The 8,199-nt window shown below is 38.3% G+C and overlaps 1 long non-coding RNA gene across 1 annotated transcript in view; it reads left to right on the plus strand.

Moving 5' to 3' along the window:
* LOC142036244 (uncharacterized) overlaps window positions 1–7,399 on the plus strand; it is an 83,041-nt gene extending 75,642 nt beyond the window's left edge. The window contains exons 3-4 of the long non-coding RNA XR_012652126.1: window positions 135–236; window positions 7,222–7,399. This is a non-coding gene — a long non-coding RNA (uncharacterized LOC142036244). The remainder of the gene's footprint in view (window positions 1–134; window positions 237–7,221) is intronic.
* Window positions 7,400–8,199: the final 800 nt, after the last annotated feature.

An 8,199-nucleotide genomic window follows, 5' to 3' on the forward strand; every position in this document is an offset into this window, starting at 1 on the left:
GGGAATTTGCTGTTCCCGTTCTGTCTCTATTAATTCCAAAAGCGAATGGCAACTGCAACATTTGAGAAGACTTGCTCCTCTCCCATGCCAGTGAGCAATTTTGTACAAAACTATCCTTTCTGTATATTTTTTAGGAACCGGAGTGTAGTAGACTGAAAAACAAGTTCTGTGGACCTTGTATCATGATGTGATCAACTGAACTCAAATACTAAACATCCCAGAACTGCAAGAAAAAGGTAACTACTTTGGTTTGGGTTTTGCTTTTTGTTTTATTATTTTTACACCCCCCCTCCTCCTCCTACTAGTTTTTTTCCTAGTTGTAAATTTATTTGGAGGGATTATAGTTCATGACTTCTCATTTTTTTTAATGCGTTTTGGCTTTGTACTAGTATTTGGTGAGATTTTCTCAGCAACTCTGAATGGAGAAGGTAAGTTTACTTACCTCTGCTCTACCCTGTGATTTGTGAGGAAGATGTGGTTAAGATCAGCTTATAACACCCAAGAAAATAGAAGCTTTCCCTGTGTGATTTTTAAGGGAGTACACTCAGCACCTACTAGCTTAGTGCTGTCATCGTAAGCCTTGTCAGGAAAAGGTACACCCACCAGTGCAGTTTTAGGTGACCATTTCTGGGATGTTTAGCTAATGTTCTAGTCACCCTTCTCTGTCTCCTCCTTGAGCTCTAAATTTATTTGCTTAGGCATTTAAGTCTTATTTTAGGGCAGGAGCTTATTATTCCTCAATAACCCCAATTTGCCTTAAACAGTAGATCTGATATCTTCTCTACTGATGAAAAAGATAGGAGGCTGTTAGCGCTGGTGCTATTTATATTGTGCTGATGGGTCTTAACCATCTCACTGAGCAGTGCTGATGGTTTAAAATAATGACTAGGCAATAAATTTTTACTGGGACAGGTGTACAAATAGTACCAAAAAGAGAGGGCTGCTCAGGGTCAGACTATGAAAAGAATGGTGTCCCAGATTATAGTGCAAGGTGAAACCATTTCATATACTGGTAGGACCTGACGATACATGGTTTTAACTTTAGCCATCGAGACTTATTTGCTATCATTAAGAAGATCCACAGGTATCTAATACTTAGACCTGTCTGAGTCATAGTCATCTCAACTTGTGTTTTCAAAACTATTAATCTGGAGAGAGGAGAAGTGTCTCTACCAACTGTTGACTTCAGTGGGAACCAAAACTGCACCCAGAAAAATCCTGGTTTGCACTGATAGTTGCAATCTTCTGCCATTTCCAAAACCTCCATGAGACTCCTGGAATTCCTGTCATGACTGTACCAGATGTGGATAATGGGAAGACAATTAATTAATCCTGACTTTAGTATAGGACAGCATAAGTAACTTGTGCTAATTTACCATGATGTCCTACTGTTATACTGAGTATTGTGTTATTTGATAGCAATGTTTGTTTCTATCACTGAAGACAATTTTCACAAGTATTTTCTCCACTAGAAAATTATAAAACAAACCCAGATGTTTTATTTTCCATTGTTTCTGTTTTCAGCTCGACACTTTAGTTTTCTTACTACAAAAAGTCAGGGTTTGTTTTTACCATTTAAAAAATGTCCACGCTTAACCAGCTCTGATATTCACACTGCAGCATCTACTTTCCACCAAATCACACTAAGATATTTTTCAATAAATGAATAAAGTATATAGAGCAGAAGGTGGAAAGTGGGTAAGTTTAAACCAAATGTAAAAGGTCATGTTAAAATTGTGATTTAAAGTATGAGCAAAAAGGTAGATCCTTTTGACCTAAGTGGTTCATCACCTGTTTAAATCACTAACCAGACTTCAGTGAAATTTCTGTACCTGGATAATACTATGCGAGTATTTGCTAAGTTCATGCTACATGCACGTGGAAGAATCCAGCAGCATTTGTTTGTTCAGCAGATACACATTTTGAGTTCTGTAGTCAAATGGGAGCTATTATAACCTTGCTAACGATAGTTTTCAATATGATACAATCAAAACATTGTATGCTTTTGCTGAAGACAGCAGTGTCATTGTAAAGACTGTATGTTTGAATGGTAGTCTTAAATACCTGTACTGCACACACTTTTTTCCCCTCAGGACACCAGGCTTGTGAGATAATATATACAGTACTTCAGAATGTAATAAAACACTCATCAATTGTCAAATGTAGAATTCACCTACCCCATGTTCTAGCGTGGATTTATGCCATCTGATTTGGAGAAGCAATTAAAAATTCTCAAGCTGGCAGCTAAGTAGTTCTATCCTCTACTTAGTTATCATAGCGTCAGAGATAGTCCACCACTGGAAAAGATGTCAGTTTGGCAAAATATGTAGTTTACCCCTTGGAAGCTGTAGTGCTTGTATGTCCTTCCAGATATCTTTTTTGTTTGCTCTGTTATCGTTATACAATAGTGAGCATCACATGACCGGTGTTTGATTTGGTTATAATGTTTTCTTTCTTCTGGTCGAACTGTAGAGATAAGTGACTATTCAGTCCAAGGTCTTGGATTTTAAATGAACAGCTAGCTGTTCCTTCATTCATCACTTTACACCTAAATGACAAACCACGAGCATGAAAAAGGAAGGTAACACAAGGGTCTTTGTCAGCAAATAGGGACATACTTCACATTGTAGCTTTGCTGAGAGTACTTGGCTGCTATAGAATACCTTCTACTCAGTAATTCAAAACACTTTACAAATACTTCTATTTTAAGCTTCTTAGCATTCTTGTGCACTGAGGAAATGTTACTTTCCCATCTTGCAAATGGGTATACAGAAGAACAGAATGTGGAAATGGCTGAGTAGCTTTATCAGTTCTGGAGGGTATCCCTGTAGCAGGCAGCTGGCACACAGGACAGGTGCCAGGATGTTTGCATTTTTAACAGCAACCTGTGTGAAGACCCTGACTCCTCAGCTTCATTTTGTTGTTTACCTTTAAGCAAGGATGTGTCTGGAAGCATTGGTGATGAGCTGAACAGGTCTGTTCTAAGCAACTTGAGGTGGAAAGACACAGCCAAGAAAATAACAGTTGCTTGAAATGATCTTACTGTCCCTAATCCTTTCCCATCACAGACTGATTTTTTTTTTTTTTTTTTTTTAAATTTCAGAAGAAAATTATCTTTAGGGGAAATCAGAAGGAAGAGAAAGAACAGGAAGGGTACAGCTGTTTTCCTTCACAAAGAACTGTCTTAGCGTAGGTATAGGGGTGAAAAGAAGAATTAAAAAAAGCTTGTCCTTATGGTTGGCAAGTGTTGCCACTGCAGTGGTCAGTGGATGTTTTCCACATGTGTACGTGAGGGCAGCAAGGATCCTAGAGCTTGTTTTTCTTCTGAGTGCAGCACAGCACGTTGGCCTAGATTTTATTGCTGTGACCTGAACTCATCTTTGTACCATAGGGGAAATACTTGCCGTGCTTTACAGATCTTGGAGACAGTCTCATTTTCTCAGCACAGAGCTAATATATCAAGCTAATTTACTGCCGTGGTGTGTTGCAAAGCCTATATAATACTGAGTAAACATTGTTGGCTTATACATTAACTGTAACTAAAACCCTGTGCAAACTTTATTCTGGCTTCAGGGTTTTCCTTGAAGGAGTGACTAAGAAGGGTAGAGGGATTTTTTTTTTTTTCCTTGGTTGTTGGTGGCTTGTTTTTTTTTGTTTTGGTTTGGTTTGGTTTTTTGTTTTTTTTTCTGCAATGAGGAAACTTTACTCTTGAACTTGGCAGTTCTGTTAATTCTAGGTCAAGTGGCAGGCATGGTTGGAGCTTTCTGTGTGGATCACTCAATTGACTCCTTTTCTTTGTCAGGATCTCTTAGCAGTGTTTAATGTGCTTTCTTTTTCCTATTTGGTGTGCAAATATAGCTGAAGAAAATGAGAATCTAGATGTCTGTCTGCTTTGGAAACTTAGTGGAGCTGCTGTGCCTTCATATGGCTAAGGATTATAATGTTTTGGATGATCTTCTAAAAAAGAAAACCAAATATTTAGTTCTTTGAATTTATGTGGGATTCCTTATCTGAGGATTGTAATGTGCTTTACCAGCAGGAATCAATTAGAAAATAAAGTACTCATTTAAGTATTATCCTTTAAAAGGGAGGCAGGATACCACCAAGATATTATTTTATTTGGTGAAAAGAAATACCAGTGTTTGTCAGTATGTAGGTTAAAACCATTGAAATTTGATTAAAAAGCCCATTGTGATCATTTGCTATGGTTCTCAGTGATCCAGTTGTATAGATGAATAGACCAAAGTTGTAGATCTTAAGTAACTAGCCCAGTATCAGGCAAAAAGGCAAATGAGCAATGCAGGAATTAGTAATCCTGATTCTCAGAGCCCAAACTAGCTGAGAGTGCTTTCTGAATGCAAGCTGCAAAAATGATGCTCTTATCCATTAGATTAACAGTGCACAACTGCCAAACTTACCAAGCAAGGAGTGAACTGAAGGAATCCGATGAAGGTATTGATTTGATACCATAAAAGTCTGACTAGGCTCAGTCCTGCCTGTATCTGAACAAAGCATGCATTTGGGTTCTTGTTTGAGGATTGTTCAGATACCTTGTAATTATTGAAGTAGTAAGGCACTGATAAGAGAAAACAGCAGCGGAATGAGTATGTGCCGGAAGCTCATAAATCCAGTCTATTAAAAGAGGTGGTAGAAACACCATTGCTTTGGAAATTTAAGAGTAGACTGGTTGCTCTTGTAGGAAGTGTCCTCGAAGGAACCTGTCCTAGAAAGGTCTGGGCAAAAGCATTTTTCTTTGTGCAATTCCTATGAAACTTTTTTTCCCAGTGTGTACATTTCTATTATTTACGGTAACCATATGTTCTAGTTTTAGTGGGACTTTCCCAGATTCTCATGTGATACTGTCCCAGTGTCCTGGGAACATGAAATAACATTAATCAGAAAATGTAAGGGCTTTATTTGTATTCCGGGCATATTGCTCTGTCGAGTAAAATTCATTCTGGCTTAACTGTGAACAAACTTTCTGGTGGATGAGTGTTAATCTTATTGAACAGTGGTAGGAATGAAAAGCAAAACATCATCAGAGCTGTTGTTTTGCTCAAAGTGAATATTAATGTCACCTGTTCTGTGTTTCATTATAAACTTGGTGCATTACTGGAAAAAAATTCTCTCCCATGAGAAAGAGCCAAATATCACTATGAAGATAGATTCTGACAATAGGGACATTAGCGTTTATTCTTGAAAAACAATCCCATGTGTCTTCTGCAGGAGTCTGGCAACCCCAAAATGAGTCACTAAAAAGCATCCCATTCTTTTGTTTCTAAAATTGAATCACTTTTAATCACTTTAGATTTCTACTACACGGGGACAAAATTTCAGTGGAAGGAATACTTACAAACTTTCCCTCTCAACTCACATTCCTTTATGTCTCCTTCATAGGAGTTTACTACTGCTAGGGCCTGATTTGAAAGTGTCACAGTCTGTACAATAATGGCTGTGATGCTTTTTGAGTTTGCTACAAAACAAAAGATCATTTCTCACTGTTTTTCTTGCACTAGTGGGGAGGGAGGGAAGCAGCCTCTGGATTGTTTTCTGTTTGTTCTTCAAAGCAAGCCAATTGAATCATGTTTTTGTTTTTTTTTTATTGAAGTACAGTCAAGAGAAGATTCTTTCATGGAGGATGGGTAAACAGATTACATGGAATCCTATTTTTACTTCGTTTTGAGATACGAGTTAGCTTTGGACCTGAATTTTGGTATATTTTTGTATACTACTTAATTTTCTGATTGAGCCTGGAGGTCAGAATTCTACAGTGGATTGAGAGTCTTTTCTGTTCCTGCCTAAAGCAGGAACAAATGGATACTACAGGCCTGATCTAAACCCCAGTGAAGGCAATGGAAAGATGTCATTGACTTTGGGATTTGGATCAGGTGCCTGTTAGAGATTGTGTTTTCATATATGTAAGCAAAATCCTGGAAGAAAAATATCTGTTAGTTTCAGATTTCATTACAAACTCCAAATTCGTACCATTCTTTTTAGATCTTGCTTTTGGAAACTCTTATTATAGTGTAAGAAGAGTGTAGATAATCTTTGAATTGTACAGACAGTAAAAGCAAATACTGTACTTACCAGCGAGGAAAGAAAGACAAGGTAGCTTGTTACATGGGGCTATGAAGTCCGCTCCATTGCCTTCACTGAGATTGCTGAATTTCAGAGATATGCTTTCCCAGTGCTTGGGAATCCAAAATCTCCTATGGTTTTCTAACATTTTTAGTAAGTTCATGATTGACTCAAGTATTAATTATCATTTTCTTGCAGTAGAGAATATCCACATTTAACAGTTCACCCAAATGTCTCAAAATCCTTCATGGGTTGAAAAGGGCCTTTGAGAAGCAAAGTTGTGCAGTGATGGAACTGGAGTGTAACCTGCATGTTCTCTTTCCCTGTCCGTGACTTTACTCATTCAGCCACTGTTCTTCTCATCATTTTATGATCAGCTAGCAACCTTTTCCAATGCCAATTGGATTTTTCGGATAAAGCCACTAATTTCGATTGTACAATAGAAATCAGCTTTCAATGGTATTTCAATTAACCTTGCTATTAAAGAAATTGCTTTTTGCCAATACTCAGTGGTTGGTTGACATTCAGAGAACACATGATTCCTTTAATACAATCTGTATTGAAAGAACAACCTGCATTTGTTGTCTTTGAACTAGGTTCTTGTAGTTTGGGTAGTTTTCAATATAGCTGACATACAGCAGACTAAAAACAAATGCACAAAGTCCTTTGAATTAAAAGCTTTCAAATATTCTCTGCTATATTCTATTCCATTTGGGCATGTATCATGTGAATTGCATGTCCCTTTTTTTGGTAGATGGCGTAAGTTATTTACTTAACCCACTGCTGAAAATAATACATGAGTCTAAAGGTGCAGACAAGCGCATGGTAAGACTTTATTGATGCCTCTAATCCTTTATGTGCTGGTGGGAGGCCAGACTCAGTAAAGTTCCTATTCCAGCATGCAATTCTGGTCTGGTGCGCGGTGCCAGGCTTGGTGCCAGTTTGTGTGCTGTCTGTGCTTAGCACAAGGAGGAAATAAACTCTGTTGGAGTCTTGCCAAAGGTTTTAAGGTTCAGGTGGGGTTGCTCCCCAGTAACCCCTGGTAAGAGCCACCTTGTTAAGATTTGCTGAAATACCTGTGCAGGGAATCATGACTCTCTAGTTGTCTGGCGGGAAAGAATTCAGAGTTCTGTTTTTTTCTAGGGCAATGGGAGTTGACTGTCTTCCCCTGAAACATTGTTCATAACTGAAGGCCAGGTGGCTTTGCAGCAAGATGGGGTCACACAGCCCTTTGAGGAAGCACTGAATATCTGAGATGGGGACATCTGTACAACAGGGTTCCTGCTACATTGCATTGGTTAGTGCTAATGCATTTCAGAAGAATGAGGTAAGTATGAGGAATCCTACATATCCTCCTTGATATAGATTAGACTGCTATACAAGTGACTTATAGGAAGTCAGTGCCACCAGTGCAAATCCAGGAAAATGATTATATGGATGAACAGATGAACACAGCATTTGGGGACAGATCCTGAGATTTTTTCCCAGCAGGAAAAAGACTTTGAAGGGTACTAGTGCTGGATTTCCTACCAGAGGATGGCTTTTGTAATCACACTGTAAATTCTAATCATGCCTTACAATGAGAGATACTTGGAACATACTGAATACGGGGTTGCAGACTTGAGATGATTACTTCACTGTGCCCATCCTTGCATTTAGTATAGCATGAATCAGTGGTTTTTTTTAAGTAGGTGTTTTGTTTAGCAAAATATTGAATACTTAGGGCTAAACTGCCCAACATGCCCATATTCTGCCATTTCAGTAGCTTTTCGTATAGTCGTTTTAAGTACCCATATCTGCTTTTGAAGAAAAGTAAGCACACAGGGTCTGATGTTAGGCATTAACACATGTGAGCCTGTATTTGTAAGCAACTTGCAACAAGGTTCAGTCTATGGACGACCCTACAAAGATTGCATGTACGAGAATGGAAAAATGCATATGGAAATCATGCACATTTTCCCTATGAACTTGTTCATGCAGGAATGTGATAATCTGGCTCCAGACATTGTTCAAGGGATTTCTAGTTGGCATCTGGCTAAGTGGAGTTTATCGGTTGTGTTCAAAGCAGTCCAGCCTGCTTTTAAAATTTCATTGTTTGTTTTCAGACAAAGTCAAACCCTC

The sequence above is a fragment of the Buteo buteo genome, chromosome 11 (genome assembly GCF_964188355.1).
Source record: "Buteo buteo chromosome 11, bButBut1.hap1.1, whole genome shotgun sequence".
NCBI lineage: Eukaryota > Metazoa > Chordata > Aves > Accipitriformes > Accipitridae > Buteo > Buteo buteo.